The sequence below is a fragment of the Crocodylus porosus genome, unplaced genomic scaffold (genome assembly GCF_001723895.1).
Source record: "Crocodylus porosus isolate Cpor-Errol unplaced genomic scaffold, CroPor_comp1, whole genome shotgun sequence".
Taxonomy (NCBI): domain Eukaryota; kingdom Metazoa; phylum Chordata; order Crocodylia; family Crocodylidae; genus Crocodylus; species Crocodylus porosus.
This window is the reverse complement of record NW_017728886.1, coordinates 160963300-160981159: the sequence shown is the minus strand read 5'-3', so window position 1 is coordinate 160981159 and position 17860 is coordinate 160963300.

The window sequence follows — 17860 nt, the reverse complement described above, 5'->3', positions numbered from 1 at the left end:
ATTCTGGACTGCAAATCCCAGAGATCTTGGGGGCAGCAGGAAGAGTAAGCTAACACATACCCTAAACACAAGTGTTTATAGTTCTTCAGTTTATAGTTTTTCAGAGAAAGAACTATTGTTATTTAAGCTTTTATGAATTCAATGCCATTATCTTCCCCTGACCCCTCTACCCCTCCCTTTCCCCCCCCAGGCAGAGCATGGGCTAGGGCCTGACCATGCCCCCTCTGCTTCAGCAGGAATGGGGGGGAGGGGAGGGGAGTCTTGGAGGGCTTTCTCTCTTTCCTCCCCTTTGGCAGTAGCTGGCAGGCATGCTTTAGCATCCCCTGGCTTCTGGCTTGAACCACTGCAGGCATGTGCCTTCATTTCCTGAATGAAAAGTTAATGCGTGTTCATTTGCTTATCTCTGCAGCTTAAACTAACGTGGAAAGACTGAATCAATTCAGTCTCGGGGTTTTTGACTGTCTGTACTTAGCCCAAAGGTGATCTTGTGTAAATCATACAGAGCTTTTTAAGTTTTTGGAACCTAATTAGGTGTTCAAAAGTGCTTCAGTGCTTCTGAAAATATAAAGAGGTGCCCATTTCCACCTTTTAAAACTCTATTCCCTATTTTCTTTGTACCTCAGATTTGGAAAACATGGCTGAGATTTCAGATTCTGGAGGTGTTCAGGAGTTCTGCTTTCTTTGGGTCTAGGGCTGAATTCACAGATGACAGTATTGTTACATCCCTTTTCCATGAGATGGCAAACAACCTTAACTCCCGCTGAAATTAATGAAGTCCCTTTATGTTTAAAGAATTAGCATATAAAAGAAGTATGGTTTTATTACTATTAACAGTAGCATTGCTATTATTGTTGTATCTGCAACAAAACAGTATGTATTAAGATATCCCAGTTCAAACACTTTTAAAATATTGTTTTTGACATCTCTAGGCTGTTTTTAGTTGATTTTGTCAGCCCCATTTCCTATCTGAACAGAGGCTACATATAACAATTGGATGAACAATTTTATAAAACTCTCAGGGGGACATTCCTGAAGCCAAGCCAGTATGAGATCATGTTATAAGAGTATGCCTTGGCTGAGCTTTTATTCAGTAGGTGATCTCATTCATTTACCACACTAATCATTTTAGCAGGAAATAACTTCAGCCTTCCAAAATCAGTGCAAGAAATGATCTTGTAAGATTTCCTACGAGTCTTGCACAGAAAATATTCATTTCTATGCTAGCTAATTGGATATATAGTAAGATATCACTGTTCAGAGATATGAATAAAGTAAGTTTAATGAAAGCAAATAAGATTACCCACTTCAGTGATGGCTTCACTGCTTCCCAGGTTTATTGTTCTTGCTCAGATAAGCCTTTTATAAGCCGTTCTTAGGCAGTTAGCTCTTTGGGGAAGGGGCCCTGTAAACATCTGTGTTTGCACAATTCCTAGATCAGTAGGGGGTCCCTATTTTTGTTGGGTCTTTTGTATACTATCACAATATAAATATTAAATGAAGTATAAGAGGAAAAATATCCTGGGACAAGATTCCCCATGATTACGCTTAAAAATGCCTAAGGAACATTTCCTCCGGTATTCTTTAATAATGAACAAATGCAGGGCCAGACCAATTATCTGCAAGATCAAGAGACAGAACAGGCTCCTAGCCAAAAATTTATTTGGGTATGATCAGCTGAAAACTTTGAACTGTCTCTGGGTGCAGAATAGAGAAATGTTTACAGCCAGAAATAACAAGGTTGGGAAGTTAAATTAGAAGCAGGAACCAAGAAAGGCTTAGCTTTAATTCTGGTATCAATCAGTGACTGCATCAGAAGCAGGCGCTGCTGTGGGTTTCATGATAATGACTTTATTTTAAGCAGGCAGAAATTGATGGCTTGGCCCAAATGCTGACAACCAGGCTTTCCTGATCACCACTCGTGGGGCCAGATCTTGTAGTCTTCACATTGTTTTTAATCAAAAAAATTCCTAATTCAGTCAGTGCTTGAATAGGTATTTATAGCTTCAGTTTTTGACCTACACATATCAGAATGTATGCTTGTCTCAAATTCACCAATGGGTAGATAAATACATCTCTCCAGGTTTCAAGCTTTAAAATCCTGGTGCTCCTGACCAAAATGTCCACTGCCATCTGTGATATGTCATGAACCCCTGCATACCGTGAGTTCAAGGTGGATGTAAAGCTCTGTCAATCATAAATCTTGCTGGGTAGCACTTTGCATCTAGTCTGCACAGATTTAAAAAAAATGTACAAGTTCCAGGATGTGGCCTGATGACTCTGAGAGAGAAATTGTAGTATGGGACTTGACTCCTGCAAGGTGCTGGGCAATGTTTTGATCCTGGACAATGAGAGCTGTGGAAGCAGAGCATTTTGCAGGTTTTGTGGGGGCACGGTCTGGTAAGCAAAGTGTGTGTACAGTGCTTAGCACAGAGGTTTTCAGATTTGACTGAGAGCTCAGGACCACTGCTGCCATGTAATTTTTTTAAGTGTATCAGTTTAAAAACCAACAAGCAGTCTAAAAAGTAACTTATCCTCACAGGACAGAAGAAATGACCAGCTACACCCCCCACTTGAGATACTACAATGGACAAAGGGCTGATGTTAGCAAAATTGAAATTACTGCTCTCCATCAAGAGGAGAAAAGCATGAAATGACATTTTGGGATATTCAGAAGACACGTTGTTTCCATGGGGGTGAAAATGCTAATAAAAGTAGGGGATCATTTGAAATGAACTCAATAAAACCAGAAAATTTAACATTTGGGAAAATGATCTTCCTTTGTTAAAAAAATGTACAGGTAATACTTTATCATATGCAGTTGGTAGAGGCCAGATGTTTTCACTGCATTTGCCAGCAGGTTGCTCATTCCAGGTAACACATTCTTAGTCAAAGAGGAGGTGTCTGTTCTATTACTGTGCCGTATTTTGTTACTGTTCATTTACACTTGGGACCATGGTCCAAGTTCAGCCTGAGGTCCTAAGTAAAATATCTCTGTTAGTTTCATCTTCACACTCAGTAGTTTATAATCTCCTTTAAAAATGTGAAATAGAGAAAACATACACTTGGACCTATATAGAAAGGGCATACATGACTGGCTCCTGCAACACTAAATCCCACTGGATCACTTCGATGGGTGGGTTGTGGTTTGGTGTTAATTAAGTAATTAATGAAATCAAATATAGAAGAGGAATGGGGCATGTTATCTCTGATGCTTGTGTCTTTATGAAGAGATGGTGGCAAAGCAAACAAATCCAACATTATTTAATTCCATTTTTTGTACTGACCAAGTAGGTTCAGTAAGAAAGGGAGTGACTGAGTGAATCTGAACCCAGCTGTGCAATGACTAGTTTGGTTGCTGTTGCCTCAGGATAGGGACTAGGATTGTTTAGGGAGACCTTTCAGATACCATACTTGTCAGAGAACTGGAAATCAGCCACAACACAGGCCCATCTGGATACCTCAGCTTTGTCTACAACTTCATGTGCTGTCATTGTTTGACCAGCAGTATAGCTTAGATGAAGATTTTAGCTGGCATTTTTTATTTTATTAGGTCTTTTAAAAATTAAAAAAATAATACATCTGTAGAAGTTACAAGAAGGGGTGAAAGAAGGCAACTGTAGTACATGATTTTAGGACAAGAAGAGGATGGTGAGATTACCCAGATGTGGGACTTATCTGTCTCTGATTTTGATGAAGGAGCCCTATTTAAGATACCAGTGCTATGATGTAACCTTAAAGTTCAGGCAGGACATGATTGCATATGAGTGTTGCCAGAAGATCAAAGGAAGTGATTCTTCCCCACTATTGGGCACTGGTGAGGCCACATCTGGAGTACTGTGTCCAATTGTGTTCCTGTTTCCCCACAGAAAGGATGTGGACAAATTGGAGAGGGTTCAGAAGAGTGGAACAAAAATGGTGAGGGAGCTAGGGGACATGACTTGTGAGAAGAGGCTGAGGAAACTGGGCTAATGTAGCCTGGAGAAGAGAAGACTGAAGAGGAATTAAAAGCAGCCTTCAACCACCTGAAGGGTGGTTCCAAAGAGGATGGAGTACCTATTCTCAGTGGTATCAGATGACAGAACAAGGAGCAATGGTTGCAGCAAGTAAAGTTTAGGTTAGATATTAGAAGCTTTCTCCCTAGGAGGTTAGTAAAACACTGGCACAGGTTACCCAGAGAGGTTGTGAAATCTTCATTCTGGAAGGTTTTTAAGACCCAGCTAGAATAAGCCTTGGCTAGGATGACATAGTTGAGGATGGTCCTGCTTTAAGCAGGGGGTTGGGCTAGATGACCTCCTGAGGTCCCTTCCAACCCTAGTTTTCTACAGTTCTATGACATGGGTTAACAACATCCTTTTCTTAGAGATAAAGGGTGCAGACAGAAGTACAAATCCCTCCTGTAAATGAGAATGCTTTGCAGGAAGAGTTCTAGTTAAAATGAGCCCCTGGGAGAAACAGAAGTTCACTGTTGGTTCAAGGGGGGAAGGGAGAATCTAGCTTCTGGCTGCCAGCCTACAGCTGGTTTCCCTTAGTAATGGCCCCTGCTCCCTTACAATGGCCGCAAAGTTTTCAGAATGGGAGGAGGGAAAGGGAGCAGAGCCAGCCAGCGGTGGAGGGTAGAGTAGGTAAATTGGAGTCTCCCCACCTTAGGGGTCTCCAATACATCTACCCCACCTCCAGTGGGGGCTGGAAAACCGCAAAACCAGACTCCCTCCACTCCCTTTCCCCCTTCCCAGGTAGCACAGACACAAGTTATAGAAGACAGTCTGTTCTGAAACATCTTCATCTGACTTCTGATACAATGAGGGGTCAGCTTTTCACCTAATCAGCCATTTTTAAGCTGTCTGCAGCTGTGCACTTGTGTTTAGTCACAACTTTAAGCTTCTTTCTGTGGCCAGATTAGGCAAAAATTGTCACTTCTGTCTGCACCCAAAATGTAGTAATGACATTCAGGGTACTGAACCAAAGCTTGGGACAGCTGGATTCATCCCCTACCTTTTTTTACACTGACTCTGCAACAATCTTGAGACTGCTACCAAAAATTAAGCTCTATCCACTCACCCAGTCCCACTACACACACTCCAAAGCTGGAACTGAGAGAGTGAGGATGCTTTGAGGATATGTCCTGCTCATGCTCTGAAGCACACAAGAGACAGAGGACTTGAGACAGGTGGTGTGTGACGTGTCTGGACCATCCTCATTGCTCCAGTTCCAGCTTTGCAGTGTGTAGGGTGGGAATAAGTGAGTAGGGGTTACTTTTTAGCTTTTTCAGCCTTAAGACCAGGGTGGAAGTAGTGTACATGTGCACTTCTTTTCTGACCTTAGTCAAATAATTTAATCTCAATCTGCCCCAGTTTCCCATGCAAAAAATGTAAATGTTTACTTTCTCCCATTGTGGTCTTGCCTATTTTTATAGTACCATATTTTTGCATATATAGTCTGCAGGCTATATAAGTTTTTACAAACATGATGGGTGGGTGCGGGCTATACAAGGGTGCGGGCTATGCAGAGTCTTTAGAACAGTGTGTTGGCAGTGGTGGGAAGCAGGGCTGCTTCCCCCCACTCGCAGCTCCTCATCCCTCTCCTCCCCGGCAGCAATTAGCACCACTTTTAGCTGGCTTCAGCTCCAGCTCCAGTGGCCATGCCCAGCAGAGCCCGCACTTGCAGCCATGTCTCAGGGTGGCTGCAGGCAGGCAGTGAGAGGCCAGTCCCCGCATGCTGGCAGCGAGCACCCGTGGCTGGGGCCAGCACCTCTCAGGCTTAATAGACTTAAAATCACCTCTGGCACTGACACTATCAGATGCGGGGAATACATGGACTATTTTCCGAAAATACAATTTACCAGAGGTTATACATTGGTGCGGGTTATATCAATGTGCGGGCTATATGCGCGAAAATACGGCTATCTCTTCAGCCCCTACTAGGAACATTGAATATGTCTATACTACTGCATTCTAAGTATTCTCTCTCATTTTTTGATTAATTTTTATTCTTGTTATCTCCGGAAGATAACAAGTTGGGCACATCCATACATGCAGGCACGTGTACATGCAGCAGCTCAACTAGGAGCTGCACAAATTTATGCTGGGGATTTTTGCCTCAGTGCACATGCCTTGATGAGCACTTTGGTGTGGAGCAAGTTGTGCCATCTGGGGCAAAATGACCTTGCCCACCTCCTCCTGGATCTACAGCCGGGGAAGCTAGAGCCTGGGGACAGCACCTGTGCTGGCTCCAGCAGTATAAAAAGCTGCCCTGGCAAGCAGCTCAGGGCTATTTGCTCCAAGAGCTTCTGGGATCATTCATCCATTAGCCCCCATACAGTAGGGGGTCCTCATTAGCCAGGTGGGCCTTTAGGACCCACAATAATTGAATGAAACAAATAGATAGGAGCTTCTTGGGCCTGGTCAATTGGTATGTGGGGACACTAGCCCGTTGTGCCAGCTGGACTGCTGAAGCAGCCCTAACCTAGTGTTCCCTGCACCCTCTACCCACTGCAGCAGTCTGGCAGTTGGGTCTGCTGCCTGGATATGACCTGCTCCCACCTGTAACAGCATGTGGTCCCAAGACTGTGCATCTGCCAGACCTGGATGGGGACTCCATGGCGACAGCCTCTGCACCTTTGGGCCAACTGCCAGTGGGCCGTGGCTGCCTAGTTGGCCTTTGTGCAGCACTGCTGCTCTATATGACCCCACCCTGCCATCTGGGCAACTAGTGCCCAAAAGATGTTCTCAGCATGGTGGCCTGCTTTGAACTGTCAAAGCATGTCCTCACCAGGAGGTCAGCCATCTCATTTGCCCTCCAGCTGGGCCCTAAGTGCCAGCCCTGAGCAGATTTCTCTGCCTGGATCCCGCGACCTAACTCATTAGCAGGAATCCTGGTGTTCCCTATTTAAAAACTGCAAATTCTCTTATAAAAGTCCAAAATTCACTCTTTAAAATACTCTAAAATCCATGTTCTCAAACAAGTAAAACAAAAGACCATTCTCTCTCTCTCTCATATATATATATGAGAAAGAGAGATCTGTTGAGTGATTTTTATTAATATATTTACAATTTTAAAGCAATTTGGAACCCTACCAGTATCTCCATCATCATAATAAAATAAATTCTAAATATCTATATGCTTTGATGTTTCCTTTTGGATTTCTTATCAAAGAAAAATTAGAGTTCCCCATGACCCTTTCACTAACCAGGATGTAGGCACAGCTGTCCCTAAAGCCACAGCTCCTGCGAGCTGGTCTTATTCTGTCTGGCAGCTGGGCACACTGGGTGTGTGATGAGGGGGATATGAGGTTTGCAGAAAGGGCATGTAAAGAGGTGTGGGGTATGTGGGTGGGTGTGGGGGGATGTGGGGTTTTCAGGAGGGGATCGGGAGTTGTGGGGGAGATGTAGGGGGATGCAGGGGGTATGGGTGGTTGTGGGGAAGGTGTAGGGTTTGCAGGAGTGGGATGGGAGGATATAGGGGATGTAAGGGGATGTGGGGGTGGTGTGGGTGGGTATGGGGGAGATGTGGGGTTTGTGGAGGGATGCCATATGCCTACCCCCACAGTAGTGCTGCTGGACCCATGGTCTGTGTGGAGAGGATGAGCCTTGTGAGAGCCAACCTGGCACAGCATGGCATGGCTCACTAGCATGCCTTTGGACAGGACCAGGACATGTGGCTCCTGTCAAAAGGCACGCACTAGTTAGCTGGGCCAGCCTGGGTCACTTTGAGCTAGGCCCATTCTCCATGAAGGTCAGGTGGCAATGCACCATGTCCCATTGTAGGCACGGCCCCACGGCCATACATTGCTGCCTGACCCTCATGGAGAATGTGCCCGGCCAGACACGGTACAGCCTGGCCTGCCTAGCTAGCATGCACCTTCGGACAGGAGCCACGCATCCCAGAGCCACGTGTCCTGGTCCTATCCAAAGGCATGCTAGCAGGCCATTCCAGGCACAGTCAGGTCCCACCAGGCCTGTTCTCCCCGCACAGACTGTGGGTCCAGCAGCACTGCCATGGGCATGGTGCAGCTGGCGCTACAGGGGGTGATGGGACAGGCATATAGCAGCTCCCCCACAAGCTCCACATCCCACCCACACCCTGCTACACTCTCTCACCACTCCCCACAACCGCCCCACAAAACCCCACCACTCCCCAAACACCCACCACCACTCCCCACAAACCCACCCACACACCCCAACCAGAAACCACACAGTCCTCCCACCCTCTGTCCCTGCTTACCTAGGACAGTGCCCGAGGCTGGGTCCCACTGCAGCCTTGCCCCACTTCTGTTTGCCCCTCATGCTTAGGGTGCATGCTGGGGCAGCAGAAGCACCATAGAGATGCTGTGGCCGGATATCAGAGCATCCTTGGAGGAACTACTGCTGATTTGCCTCAGGGCATGTTTTGTGATTGTGCCCTGCCTCATTTTTTTCAGTGGGTTGTTTTTTTTTATATCTGAATTTCCAGGTGTCAAATTTAGAGTCAGCATTGCAAATGTGCAGTGCGGGGAACATTTTTTTGTTCCAGCATGCCTCTTGCGGTGTCTCAGACTGCTTTGAGACACTGCAAGAGGCACATCCACGTTCATTGTGTTTACATCTCTGTTGCATAGATTTTCTTAGATTTCATAGATATTAGGGCTGGAAGGGACCTCGGAAGATCATCGAGTCCAGCACAGAAGTAATATTAGTAGTGTTTGAAAACTCCATCTCATAGAATATATCAGGAAATCATAGTGGCATAGCAAATAAAATGGGAATACGTAGGTTTCAAGTCCTGCACAATACATTTATATAACTCACTGGAATATCTCAGAACATCTCTTAAACTATTAGTGCCAAGGAAAGAAGAATTATTAAGTAGGCTATTAATAACTCAGGGAGTCTCCCTTTCTCAAACATACTTTTATCTTATAAATGAAAGGTCAAGACTTAAGTGTAAAAGACTTATTAAAATGAATGCCACAGAAACCCCTGTCCCTTGCCACTATCCCCAGCTCTGTTTGAAGAAAGCACTTCCCTTTAATAATGACATTTATAAGGCCCTTAAATAAAAGCTACCAAAAACTAATGTATAACAACAAGGCTTGGATTGAATAATGACTAGCATTCTTAATAAGCTTTCAATATCATTAAAGCAAAGTCTTATAAAATACAAACATTTACTTTTTTTTAAAAAGATAGAAACATCCTGATGTCGATAGGAGCTGGTTTAATCAGCCAACCAGTGTCTAATATTATTATTTCTGTGCAACCAGGTGTCCTGTGAGGATTTCAGACAAAGCTGTAAGATCGAAGAGGAGATAGTAATTAAAATTCTTGAATAATCTTGTTTTAAATAGTCCCTTTTCATTGTATTTTCCATCATTTTTTCTACTTTTCCAGTGCTTTTAATGGACTCTTAGAATATAGAAAATATTCTAACTTCCTTTTCTTTCATTTTGTATACACAAGGTGTATTGAAAGCAATGTGAGCCTTTATATTAGCTTCAGTGTTGGTAGATTGGGTCCATATTGCTTTTAACTGTTGTTGCAAGGTTGTATCTGAGTATCAGTGGCTGACAAAGAACTCTTTTCTGCTTTAGGAATATTTTTTTTTAACTTCCTTTTCTAAAACGAGGAAAACAATTCTTTGTCATTAACCAGCACTAAGAAGCTACTTTCTGTATAAAAGAAATATAACTGTACCTGCTTTGCAAGCACGTATAGAATTAACAAAGCCGGTTCATAGCTCTATCCAGCTTCTATGGTGGAAGAGCTGTTCTTTTGAGGTTCCTTCCAGCCCTACATTTGTCAAGATTGCAGGCTACCTGCCTTGTTCCTTTAATAATGACATTTTAGAAGAAGAAAAAAATACCAACAATTTTGTGGTGGCAACTGACAGTTTAATCCCCACCTTCCCTTTGCAATCCTTCCTTCTAGAATCTTTTTGTCTACCTCTCATTTGCTGTCATTTGCTGGGTTTTCTTTGTAAAAGACGGAGCTTTGGCAGGTGTCCAGACTAATAACAAGCATTTGTTCCCATTTTTGTTTTATTTCTATAATGCCAAAATTAAATGAAAGAGACGGTCCTGTTTGAAAAAAAATACAAAAAACCAAAAAAGCTGGATTGGAGAAGGGGGTTAATATCACATCTTCTTAAGTATTATTGAACATACATAGCATACCTGCAGCAACAGTCCATTTCTATATAAGCATGAGGTCTATGTGAAACAGCACCATTTTGTTTAGACTACCATTTCACCATTTTGATGGGGCAGTGTTTCGTTTTGAGTTTCATTTTGTTTTAAAAGCACTGTTCCGTTTAGTTTCATCAAAACTCTTTCGCTGTTTCAACGTTTTGCCCATAGGCTATAATGGGGAAGCACAAAACTGCCTATAACATTGTCATTTGTTGGCAGAACTGGATGAAAACAGCATGAATGGTAGCCCCTTCTGAGGGCATGACTCTTCCCAAGTTTCAAGGAGATAGGTGTAGGGGTTCTGGGAAATCGCACCTCAAATTCATGAAAGCAAAACTCATGTCACTTGTAAGTGTGAAGGCACAGCAGGGCGAAAACAGTAGGGAAGGTAGCCCCTGCTGAGGCCATGAAGCCTGCCAGGTTTCAAGGAGATAGGTGCAGGGGTTTCTTGGGAAACTGCACCTCAAGCTGCTCACAAGCAAAATTTGTGACATGTGTGACATTGTGTGTGTGTTAAGGCGTGCCCTCACTGGTGCTGGGGCCTCTACATGACACAGTAGTGTGCCCCAATGAGGTCTCCTCCTCCCCTACAGTCTCAGTCCGGTCCACCACTTTAAATAACAACAGATAAAATAATAACTTAGTGAGCAGCAGCACAGTAGCATCAGCAGCATCTCAAGCAGCCAAACTGTGACAGAGCCTTTCTTTCCTCTCCTGCAAGAACCTCTTCTCCAGCGTATGTGTTAAGACATGCTCTCACTGTGTCCTTCCCTACTCTTCCCCCTCTCTCTCCTCACTTTCTGTTTCCCTGCAGGCAAGCCCAGCTCCAGCTTTGAAACTCAAAACTTTATGAAACTTTCAAAACATTTTGACTGCCCTCATTTCATTTTAAGGCTGTTTTGAAGCCCTTCATTTCATTTTGATTTTGCTGTTTTGAGCTCGAAGTGAGTCGAAACAGGGTTGAAATGAAACAGCCAGTGAAATTTTGCACAGCCCTAATAAGCATTATAAAATAAATTAGCTAGAAATACCCAATCCCATCTAAAAGCCAGCAAGTATTTTTGTGAAACAAAACTTTAAATTAACTAACCCGCTGTCATTCAGAAACTCTTCAATTTGCATCGATCTGGAAGCTCAGGGGATCATACCTTTTTGCACATTTCTGAGGAATTCTAGTCCACCAAAATCACATTCTTCTCTATTCCAGTAGCCCTGGGCTCAAAAGAGTGCACTGGAAAGACAGGAGAACACGTGGGAAATTATATTAATCAGTGTTACCTTTGAATGAGAAGAGAAGGAAATATTATGTCAGAGCATGCTCCTTTTCTCTCTGGTTCTGCTTTTAAATGCTTGGTACTATCTTTTATTGGACCAGCTATATGGTTGGTAAAGTTGATAGACAAATCCTTAGGCACAAAATGACTTTTGTCAGGTCATCTTGCTTTCTCAGGAAGGGCATTTAGGGTGCCTTTACATGTGTTCCATGGTGGGGGAAGGGGCAGTTTTAATTTCAGCAGATTTGAGAGCTGCTCTAATTAACGTCCCCTCAGTGTCATGTGTATTGAGCATCCTGTGCTTCAAAATGGCAGTGGGACTGCCATTTTGAAGCACAGGGATGCTGAATACACATAATGCAGAAGCTTCTGGAGGCTCCACTTGATGTGAAGGCTACTTCATTAATCTGATCTAATTAGCTAATCATGCTAATTGGTACATATCGAAGCCAGTGTCTTGCACATATATAGGTGCCCTTAGTGCCTAAAATCTTGTTTAATATCTCTTCCCACTATAAAACTGGTCATATAAAAGATATCATCAAACAAATACTGCTTCTTGTATACTTCTCAGACCATTGTGACTACAACACAACTTGACACATGTAAAACTAGTCAGACAGCATAGCGATGGTGAGGACTGAATTGCATGTCGTCTCTTATACCTTATACCTGGTGGCTGTGGTATAGAAATCTAGGCCAAGTACAGATGTTCAAAGGGCCACTGGAGGAAGTGGTCTAAGTATCATGCTTTACCTAAAGTACTATAAGAGCACATGTGAAATAGACAGACATTCGCTGTTTGGTGGCAGGTGCTCGGAGCTGCCCACACTGGCTACTGGGGACACTTGCATGCCTCCCATGAGGCTGTTTGATGGCCTGTCTCTTTAGCCTTACCCGCTTCCAGATGATGACTGTCAGCAGTGGCTGGGGGGGGTGAGACCTGTCCCTGCAGCCCCCCTCGCTTACCCACCTAGGCTGTACCACAGAGCAGCCTGGGAGGGGCAGCTGTTGGGACAGAGATCCCCCTGAGCCCTTCCCCCACAGCAGCTCACTGCTGCTGCCGGGGGGAAGAAACCCTGGATCTCTCTCCCCATAACTCATCAGCCTGGTCTGCTCTGTGCTATGACCTGGCAGGGGCAGCTGTGGGGTTAGAAAGCCAGGAACGTATCCCCTGCAGCCGCCCCCTCCCTGCCCACCCAGCTGGGCTGTGGTGGCTACATGGACAGAAACCCCTCCATTCCCCAACCACCTCTACCCCTTCCCCAACATGGCAATGCACCAGGCTGGAATCAGAGGCTGTCATTGACTTGGATCAGTGACAGCTGAGGGGACGGGGCCAGCCCAGGCTTAGGCGCAGCCCTGTGCAATGCCACCTGGGATGGTGGCAATTACACTCTAAGTTAACTCTCAGTGGGATCTGGCACAGTCAGAATGCATTAACAGAAAGCACTTTGTTAGTACATGTCCATCCAGGGTTAACTTAGAGTGGGATCTGCCATTTTTAAAGCACTCTAAGAATGTCTGTTCAGTTGCAGCTTTAGAGCTCTTTCTGCCTGCTTAAAGTGCGATATATGTAAACGTCTGTATCTAGCCCTAGATAGAATTGTTGTTCACTGTTAAAACAAACCAAACCAGTTTAAATAAAAATGAATCATGCATCTGTCTAGTCCAGCGGTACTCAACCTTTTCCGCCCCCATGGGTGAGATAGGCAATGCCTGTTTCATCTACAGACTGGATCCGGCCAGTGGTCCCACTCCAGTGCCCAGGTAGGTTTCAGTGTGCACCATCCAGCCACATGGAGAGGGGCAGCTCAGCTCCAACCCAGCCCCACAGGGAAAAGGAAGTGTGGCTTAATCCTGTGGGAGGAAAGGGGTCATGGCCTGTCCCCAACCTGGCCCCTGGGGAAAACAGGGTGTGACTTGGCCCCAAATAAGCCCCATTGTGGGGAAGGGACATGGACCAGCTAGAACCCAGCCCTGATTCATATGTAGAGGGAGTAGGCATGGCCCAGCCCATCAGGGGAAGGGGATGCAGCCTGGCTCCAATCAGTCATGTGGGGCTTAGGTTTTGGAAATTTGGCAGGGTGGGAAGGTTGGCCATACTAATGGCCACTGCTCCTCTGCTGCCAAGTTTCCTGATGTGGTAGGAGCCCTACAGGTCAGATTCCATGACTCCATGAGTCACATGTGGCCCACGGGTCAGAGGTTGAGTACCCTGGTCTAATCAAAATATGTAGCATGTAGACAGCTGGTAACATTTTAAAAACCATCTCCATGATTTTGGCTTCTAAAAATCATTTTCAAAAGTGATGTAGGGCCTTGTTAAACAGTAATTTTGGGTAGCTCCTGGAGCTATTAACACCTGGATGGTCTGTATATTAACACCTGAAACTGCTTTTAAGCACTTGTTATGCAGCTCAAAGTTACACCACTCCAGGGCAGGACTTTCTCCGCTACGCCATTCATGCTGCTCTAACTACATCTTAGTGTAAACACCACACCTGCTTCCCCCTCCCCTGCTGGCCCAGACTGGGCCCACTGCTTCCCCTTTCCCCCAACTTACTTCTGGCTTCCTGTGCTATCTGTTCACTTTACACAGAGATGGGCCAAAATCAAAGTCTCATATCTAAGTGTTCTCCAAGTCTGTGAACATTTGGATTTCAATTTGGAACTAAAATACAGCGTGCAGTCCCATTTGAAATTATCATGTGTATATATCAAAGATGAGATTTTCAAAAGCACCCTGAATTTGCAACTCTATTCCCACTGAAATATAATCCTTTGCTGAATACTCCTGGAAATCCTATCTCTAACCTACAATACAATATAAGCAATCTTGTTCATGTACACGGCCACGACTGTGAATAACACTCCTCTTCCCTGTTGGGCTTGTTTGGCAGAGTTAATAGGCATCCAGTTTACATAGCAGTCTCTTTCTTCAAATATTTCATTAATTTTGTTAAAATGCTAGCGTTTGTGGATAATATTTTTGAAGTATTAATAGTAGAATTTCTAAAAGTAGTTAGATCAGGGACTATGTCCAGCATATGCATATATATGGGATGCATGTGCCTACAGTAGCCATACTTGTCATGCAGTCATATTAGCATATAGCAAAATAAGTAAGCAATGTTTACACCTAAGCTCATGTAAGGTTTTAGGTACACTTGCCATAAAAAGCTTCATGCTTAAGTATCTGTACACAATCTATGAGCTACACTATTGGAATTGGCTTCCTATCTCGTTGTTATTTACTTCCTATTGGGATGAAACCACCACCCCAATCTGGTGCCATTGTCATAAATAATTTAAAAACATGTTGAAATGTTGTTGTTCAGGGGGCTATCCTCTATTGTTCTCTTCCTGGTGTTCTTTATCATGGCTCTGAATACTTAATCTAAAGATATTTGAAAGAAACAAAACAAAATAAATAGATAAATCAGTGATTGTCTAGATTACAGTACAGCTGATGAAGTGGATAAATGGTTCAGTAACAATCCGTGATGTAATCCTGTTGACTTCAACAGACTTCTATTAAAATGGAATTTGGTCCATTAAGACCATTTTCCTTCATTTCCTGTACCAATTTTATCTTTTGAGCTAAGCAATAATGACCATATACCCTACTTATTCAGTTCTCTCCATAGAGGCATTTCCTATGTAAATCTTTACATTAAAATACCTCAATACTGTTAGCCATTTATTCCATGCTATATAAGACAGCCCATCAGCCCATTTTATTACCACACATCACTGCAATACCAGCATGCTCTCAAGTAGTGTTTGGGATCCACCCTGTATTGTGTACTGTTGCTGTTGCATTCCTCCCTAGGGAAATCAGGTCCTATTTCAAAGGGAAGTATTAACAGTGTTGAGGGTCTGATGATTTGCTACATCAGAGAAAACAATACAGAACAATTTAAGGATCATGGCCATCTTGATTATTCCCTCTCTTCCTGACTGAGAGATTGGGAGTGTATTTCCATTATTGGGTGGAGTTTCTTTTCTTTAAATTTTTGTTTAACAGCTAGCATATTTTAGTCATACTTCTTCATGATCCTGTTCAAATGAGAACTGAGTAATAAACTGGTCACATTGTCACAGTTACTTTATCTAAAATACTTAAGGAAAGGGCAGGGCATGGCAAGTGATGAACACAACACAGTGTATATGTAACTATATTTTTTTGTGCAGACCTTGTATCACAATATATTCTTGTCTGGTTTGATTTGGCTAATGGCTTTATATGGTAACTGAGGAGGATCATGACAAGAACTTCCACAAAGCTGTTGGTATATTTCTAGGAGACTACGTGCTTCCTTCTTCCATCCAGTTCGGGATAGAGTGCTTCCTACATCAGGTAGCAGTGTCTTTGAATTGCATACTACTGTCAATTTTCCAATCCCATTCTTGGTTCTTATGTGGAAATCCTCTAGTCAGTCTCTGGTAGTTTTGCTTCCAACAATGAAGTTTAGGGTTACCCTTATTTTCTGGCACAGGGAGTACTATACTATGTAGATGTAGCCTATAATTTTCATAGGCCTGAGGTTTTAGAAACCACAAAACAGTTTCGGATTTAAAGTATACCAGTAACTCCACTAACAGCAGTGGAGTTGCTCTGGAATTATTCTGATATAACTGAGATCAGGATTTGACCGAACATCTCTGCCATGCAATCTGCTTTAAAATGTCAAATATAATTTGTAGCACTGACATATCAGTAGATGTCATCATGCCTGCCCGAGACTCAATTTGTTAGTAAACCAAAAAAACATATCAACACTATTGTATTGGTTTCTACATAGTTACACATTTCACTTTAACGGATGGCCTTAATATTACTATGTTGCCTCTATTCTTTAATGGGATATTTAGGAAAATTCTGAAAAGCAATGAGGCAAAATATAAACTATGAATTAAAAGACAGGTTTTAAAAACAACATTTTAGGAATGGGTCAGTTAATACGTACAAGTCTTGGAATGTTTCATTATAATTTTAGCACTTTTCTGGGGAGCTGTTTTTCAGCCATGCCATTCAAGCTGAAATCTGACATTCTGAAAGGTCTGAATTATGAAATATTTGCTTGAAATGAATTAGCAGGCACCAACAGTCCTCTTGTGTACTTTCAGAGCACATTATTAGTACCGATAATATTTTTCCCTAAGAGTAAATTTTGCATAACATATCTATTGTTCAATTCCTCACTAAAAAAAAGGTGGTGATAGAACATGTCAGATACATACTGTTTTACTAGTTCCTTAGACCTGCTATTGAGAGACCTGATGACAAGGAAAAGTAGCTACATTTGGCTGTCATTGTCAAGATGTGACTGTCCTCCTTTGAAAAAAATGTGGGTCACTACCACCATAAATATAAAATAATTAATTTTTTGTCTGCACAGGCAAGCTGAGAATTCTTGCTGGTGTATCTTGTGTTTCATATTCAAAAGTAGTTTCTCTTATACCAGGGAAAAACCTTACATATTTAAGTTGCTTTAATTTGTTTTGGGAGGGGGGAGATGAAGTCTAAAGGACAGAAGATTTTTCTCTCACCTTCAGAAGAATAATGGGGAAGCTGATAGGATGTCATTTTCTCCCTTCATTCCTTAATCTACCCCCACCTGGGGAACAGGTTCCATGCTCTGGCAGCTGTGATGGAGAAAAACAGTGAAATCGCCTCTGGTGGGGGACGATGTCACTCCCCACATGGTAAAGAATGGGCAGAGAGCGAACACCAGCAGGAAGAAATGCCGGGTCCTCGTCATCAGAGACTCCATCCTACGAGGCCTGGAAGGTCCCATCTGTCAGCCTGACCCCATGACGTGGGAGGTCTGCTTCATGCCTGGGGCTCGGGTTAGAGATATCACAGAGAGGATCCCGGCCTACATATGACCTGCAGACCAGGACCCCATGGTTGTCATCCACGTGGGGATGAATGACGTGGCCAGGGGCAACCCTGACTGCATTATGAAGGATTTCAAGGCTCTGGGGGATAAGCTTAAGGAGACAGGGGCACAGGCGGTATTCTCCTCTCTTCTTCCAGTGAGTAGGCGGGGACAATGACACGAGGCCTACATTGGCAAGGTCAACCAGTGCTTATGCAGTTGGTGCTGCCAGGCAGGCCTTGGGGTCTTTGATAATGACCCATGCTTTCGGGCAGGGGGCTTGATGGGGTGGGATGGGCTTCACCTCTCTACTAAAGGCAAGCATATCTTCTCTTCCAGGTTGGCTGATCTCATAGGGAGAGCTTTAAACTAGCATCGCTGGGGGGGGGGGCCACAGGAAGACAAGGAGACACCACCTGAGCAAGACAGGTGACAAATGCAAGGAGTGCCCAGGTAAGAAACAGGGGTCCAAACAGTCTCCCAAATCGGGGGGGTAGCACACACAGCTAGGCAGGGCCTTAAATGCCTATATACCA